Source organism: Prionailurus bengalensis, chromosome C1 (genome assembly GCF_016509475.1).
Source record: "Prionailurus bengalensis isolate Pbe53 chromosome C1, Fcat_Pben_1.1_paternal_pri, whole genome shotgun sequence".
Lineage (NCBI taxonomy): Eukaryota > Metazoa > Chordata > Mammalia > Carnivora > Felidae > Prionailurus > Prionailurus bengalensis.
Window position 1 is genome coordinate 99,178,110 of NC_057345.1, and position 6,000 is coordinate 99,184,109.

Consider the following 6,000-nt stretch of genomic DNA (forward strand, 5'->3'; position numbering starts at 1 on the left):
GCCTGTTTCAGATTCTGTGTCTCCCTCTCTCTCTCTGCCCCGCCTCCACTCGTGCTCTGTCTCTCTCTGTTTTTCAATAATGAATAAATGGTAAAAAAAAATTTTTTTAGGAATAATTTGATTTGATATGCTTCTACTACAACAGTTGTATGGAAAGTTGTCACATCAGAAAAGTGACTTGGGGCGCCTGGGTGGCGCAGTCGGTTAAGCGTCCGACTTCAGCCAGGTCACGATCTCGCAGTCCGTGAGTTCGAGCCCCGCGTCGGGCTCTGGGCTGATGGCTCAGAGCCTGGAGCCTGTTTCCGATTCTGTGTCTCCCTCTCTCTCTGCTCCTCCCCCATTCATGCTCTGTCTCTCTCTGTCCCAAAAATAAATAAACGTTGAAAAAAAAAATTAAAAAAAAAAAAAAAGAAAAGTGACTTGACTCTCCCTGTATTAAATTTGCATAGGCAAAATGTTATTAATATAAATATTTTAGGAATTATAGGTTTTTGTGGGAAAACCCTGGGTATTTGGCAGTGCTCTGGCTGCCATAATGTTTTTTCTCTCTGGGATAACACTCATCAAAAACTCTGATGAAATAGTCTGTTGCATTTTCGTATACTTGTCAGAGTCCTAGAGGTGCTTTGCCTGAAAACAATAGTATCATATGGATAATGATTTTGCCGATCATTAAAATGTTTAATTGGCCACTTCTTTAATTTGCATAAAGCATATTCTAGGCCAGTGACTCTTAAGTTGGGATGCAGACTTATTCATGGGGTTTAAAAAAAAATACAAATATCTAGGCCCAAATCCATACTTATTATATCTCTTTACTTAATATTCTAAGGGGAAAAAATGTCTTGGCATTTGTTATATGTTAACCTCAAGATTTTCCAACCTTTATTTTTTATGCCATTGAAACAAACAAATTTCCTTGACAATTACATCTTCAACTTTATTAACATGCCATCGGATCTTTCACACTTGACAGTAATCAGTCATAAAATAACCACAGCCCTTAGGTCTGTGTTGTGGAAATAAACAGAAACCACCCAAATAGGAAGCAGCAAAGGCTATTCTGAGCTTGCTACAGCAGAGAAGGCATCCACAGTCACTTACGTGTTAGCTGAGACTCAAAGGCAGGCAGAGTGGGAAATCTCTATAAGCAGGAAAGAGGCAAGACCTTAGATGTGCCCTGATTCGAAGCTGTTGGCTCGGGGAAGCTGTGGATGAACTAACGAGAGCTAACCATGTGGGCATCCTGTGTGATTGATCATATTTAGGGCATCATGTCTGGCTTTCTCTAGTTGGCCCAAAGTTGGAAGTAGGGGCAAAATTTAGGGAAGCTTTCAGTAATTAATCACGTCTTGGCCATCTGGGGCCAATTGCTATAAAAGTTACCCTTCGGCTCCTTGAACAAGTTACTACCTATACAGTAGGTTGGCTCCCTGGGCTGGTTGCTGCAGGTTGTGGGTCAGTTCCACTTTTATCTGTGGTCTGCCTCTCATCTGTTAGGACATTTAGTCTCTCACTGTCATTTACAGGTGGCTTTAGTCTCACTCAGTTGCTTGCTTGAAGTCTCTTCTGTAAGCTACCGTCCAGCATTCGTGTCTTCGGCAAAGGACCGTCTCTGAGCCCAGATTGCAGGAAAGACTGTACCATGTACTATAAACTACTGACACTTCAAAGACCGGCTCTAGGCCCAGGCTTCTGTGCAGCATTGATCAGACAACTTTCAGGCCACAGTAGTGGACTGAGCCAGGATTTCCAGGATTCGTTTTAGTCCAGACACAGACGGCTTCATGAAAGCAGACTCCTAACCCAGGATCCAGCAGAATAAGAATGAATGACATAAGACCAAATAAACTGACTGAAAGGGCGGGCCTACGCCGGCTGACTCCATCTTGTTCTGTGTCCTTCACCTTGACCACACCTCCTCCCCTTGAGTAACCCCCCCCCCCCACCTGCCTAACAGGACTCGGACCCTTCCCCAGCCAATTGGCTGAGGCCACAGCCATTACCTCACCAACTGCCCCTAGGCCCCAATAAAACCTTTGTCCTTTTGAAACTCTCTCTCTCTCAGGTATCTCACCACTGCATCGGTGCAGGTAGGGGATTGAGCTCGAGCTAGCTCGAATAAAGGCTCTTTTGCTTTTGCATCGGACTCGGCTCCCTGGCAGTATTTGGGGATCACGAATTCTGGGCATAACACTGACGAGGGACATTTTTACGGTTATTTTATTTTTAATATCATCGGTATCATTTTAATGGTCTATCTTCCCTACAGATAAGAAAAGTCCTTTCTCTTTCTTCCTAAGCTTTCTGTCATCCCAATCAATTTAATAAACGACTTTGGTAAACTGAAATAAAACATGTAAAAACGTTGTCTGATTATCCTTGAACCCCAAACCAGAAGTTCTGAATTCTAAGTTTCCTTATCGTCTGTGGTGATATATTTGTGTAAGTTCCTGCCAGGAAAGATTGTACAGGCGAGACCTTAGCAGGAGTGGCACGTTTGAGAATAATCCTCACTGAATTAGGTGTGACCAGCCACTTTTAAGGAACAAGGGTTGACTTTACTTGTGGACCTAATGCCTACAAAGTCCTCCTGGGAATAGGAGTTTGGCTCCTGTTCTCACAGGTGGTAAAGAAGGTCACTTCCTGGAAAGCCCGGGACCTTAGCAAATTTGGGGGACCTTGAGAAGAAAAAGAGATTTACTTAAGTTCATAGGTACCACAGGTGGCCTAGTAGATAGAGCTTCTTGGGTTTGGCTTTCCAGCTTGCTGTCCACCCCCTCTAAACTTTCTACATCCACTTCTCCAACAGAAGGCTTCCTGCACCAAACCCTAACATTCTTCCAGGCCCAGCTCAAACACTTCCTCCTCCAGGAAGCCTTCCCAGTTCCTCCTTCCAGGCAGAAGAATCCTCCCTCCAACGTCCTCAAAGCACTTGCATGGTTTCACGATCTTGGCAGACCCAGGGCAAAGCATAGCACGAGGCACCACATAGAAGATGAAAATATAGCAAATGAAGAGAAGCGGTAACTCACAGCTAGGAAGAGATAGTGTGTCTGCACTGAGAATTCAAGAGATTAGATTTTAAAATCAGAGGTGGGAGGTCAGGTTTAAGTGTTTGATGCCTAAATGCTACTTCCTAGCAATACTGACCCATTTTGGGGGGGTCGGCTGCCAGACCCTGCCTTCCCTTCCTCCCTTCTCGGAACGAGGACATGAAACCCTCATGTTAAAAGCTTAGGAGACAGATCTGGTCTGGAATTCTCATCCTTTACTCCTAGGATTGCCAGCAAGTTCCTAACCTCTGTTAGCCCTCAATTTCCTTATCTCTGGAGTGAAAAACAACAACAACAACAACAATACCCATAGTGCAGGGTGGCTGATAATGTCTGTAAAACATGTAGCTGCAGCTCCTGGCAAGAAGTAAATGGTAGCTATTGTACCGTTATCATCCCTCCCTCCCTCAGGGATTCCCACTGCCTGTTATATTAGCAAGTTAATAAGCAGCCTGACCCAATTGTTCGCCCTTATCTTATTTGTAATCCTTAGTGGCTGCTTCTACTTGCCAAGGCTTTTACTTTGGGGGGCCAGGGTCTGCCTTTGTCATTGTTGCCCAGCTGGGTGTGTGTTTCTGGGACTCAAGCTCCGATGCCCCAGGTGACTGCCCCCAGCCTGGGAGTCGGTGCCTGGAGCCACATGCGCAGTGTCTCTTGTGTGTGTGTGGGGGGGGGGGGGGGGGGGGGGGGGAGGGGGTTGGCAGCTGCTGCTGAGGCAGGAGAGGCTGGCCTGTGAGGTGCGGCCCCTCCTGGGTAGATTGCAGCTGTGTGTTAGAGAGGGGCCAGCCCACCCACTTGCAGGAAGCAGGGGTTGGGGGGGCGGGCTGGGTAGTCCCAGGCCCTGGGCCTTCACAAACCTCTTCACAGCCAGACCAGAGTTTCCCCTCCTAATTCTAGGGAGGGGATGCAGGCTAGGACTCACCTCCACCTGCACCCGCATCATTTTAGGTACTCTGTGACCCTCTGGAGCAGGGCCCTTCACCATCTGAAGAAAGGCCCAGCCTGCTTCCATTTCTTGAAGCTTCCACTCTCTTTTAAAGAAATGGGTAGGGGCGCCTGGGTGGCGCAGTCAGTTAAGCGTCCGACTTCAGCCAGGTCACGATCTCGCGGTCCGTGAGTTCGAGCCCCGCGTCAGGCTCTGGGCTGATGGCTCAGAGCCTGGAGCCTGTTTCCGATTCTGTGTCTCCCTCTCTCTCTGCCCCTCGCCCGTTCATGCTCTGTCTCTCTCTGTACCAAAAATAAATAAACGTTGAAAAAAAAAATTTAAAAAAAAAAAATAAAGAAATGGGTAAAAGCCAAAATGGGATAAGAAGGGCTCTTTATAAAATTTTCATTAATGCTTTTTAATAAAGAAGCGTTAACGGAATGACTACATTAGGAAATAATATTGGGGTCACATTTCAGGTTTCCGGAGCAGGGGACACTCAGGCCCTCCCAGTTCTGCCTCCTCATGCCTTGCTCTCCTGTGCGTTTCTTTCCAGGCCGGCCGGTAGCAGTGGGCGGTGTGTGGTGTGCATCAGAGGGGCGTGCGCTGGTCGTAGAAACATAGGCTGATGCTGGGTCTTGTGGGAGACAGTTTCTTCCTGATCTGGGTGTGAGCAACGGACTCCAGTCCTTCCTTCATCGGCCTATGTGGCCTCGAAGCCAAACCAGCCCAATCCAGCCCAGTCCCCTGTTAATTGGTAAACGGTCATTTCTTTGCCCCTGGGATCACAGACTAGCCCCTCGCTGCAGGAGCAGACCCCGTCTGAGCCCCGAGCCCCGGGAACACTGCCGGGCTCGCCTGGCCTCGCAGACACTCACCGTGGCCCCGAGAACCTGAAGAGCAAGACTGAGGAGTGTGAGGGCACCAGGGGCAGGGAGGATGGAAAAAACAACCTCAAAGGCAATCAGGTAGGAACCAAGGCTCCCACTTCTGAAAAGCAGAAGTGAGGCCCCTTGGGCTGTGTGTTAAAAGGACGGCTTGGGGACAACGATGGGCCCAGCCCAGAGTCTGACTGGTCCCCAGAGCTAACCTATTGCCTGTCAGTCCCTGTAGCTGTCCTTGGTCTAGAGAAGGCAGCAAGAGAGCCCTTGTGCTGGTCCCGGGCCCCAGCGATCAGACTGTTGGTTCAGCTCCAAGCCACTGGGCCCAGCTATGAGAGAAGTTTCTGGAAGTCCCTCTGGACTGCTAAGCATATAGTGAGGACATGGAGAGCCAAGAGACCCTTTGCCCTGGATCCCCCTGACCACACCCAGGCTAATACGGAGGCACACAGTATCTCTTTGAACCCACACAAAATCTAGAAGACACGTGTTGCATGGAACATTGTTCCATGTTAGGCATTAAGAAACTTGCCCGAAGTGTCTACGGTGGAGTATGCTGTAGGGGTGGGCACAGCCCCCTCTAGCTCCAAAAGTCCTTGCTTGTCCCACTGCATCATGATGAACTTGCAAAGGGCTGAACTTTCCGTGTGTGTCTTCCATGGTCCCAGCTCCTTCTAGCTGCTTATTCTCTTCCAGTCCCACCAGGATCCTGTTCTGCCTTCTCCTCTCTGCTCTCTGCTTCAGGCTGAACTTCGCACCTGCATCAAAGGAGGCCTCTGCCTTCTGGCTTCCCACTGGGTTTGACCAAAGGGAGGCCCCAGTAGAGATCCCGGGGAGTAGAGACGGGAGGAAGCAGGGAGCAGAGATCCAAAGAAGGGGAGGTTGGGACATTTGCTCCCCTGGTTCCCTCCAGTCCTCCTACAGCCCCCCCCCCCCCCCCCCCCCCGCCTGAAGCCTTAGCTCTTATGCTAGACTCCAGTAATTGCCCCTCAGCTGCCCTTAGCCCCGGGGATGGTAATGGCTCACTTCCCCATGTTGCTGGCACTATTGTGGTCCTCAGCTCTCGCTGGTTTTCCATGAGCCTATAATCCCTTGTCATTGCTCCGTCATGAAACTCTCCTCCGTTACTCTCTTCAGG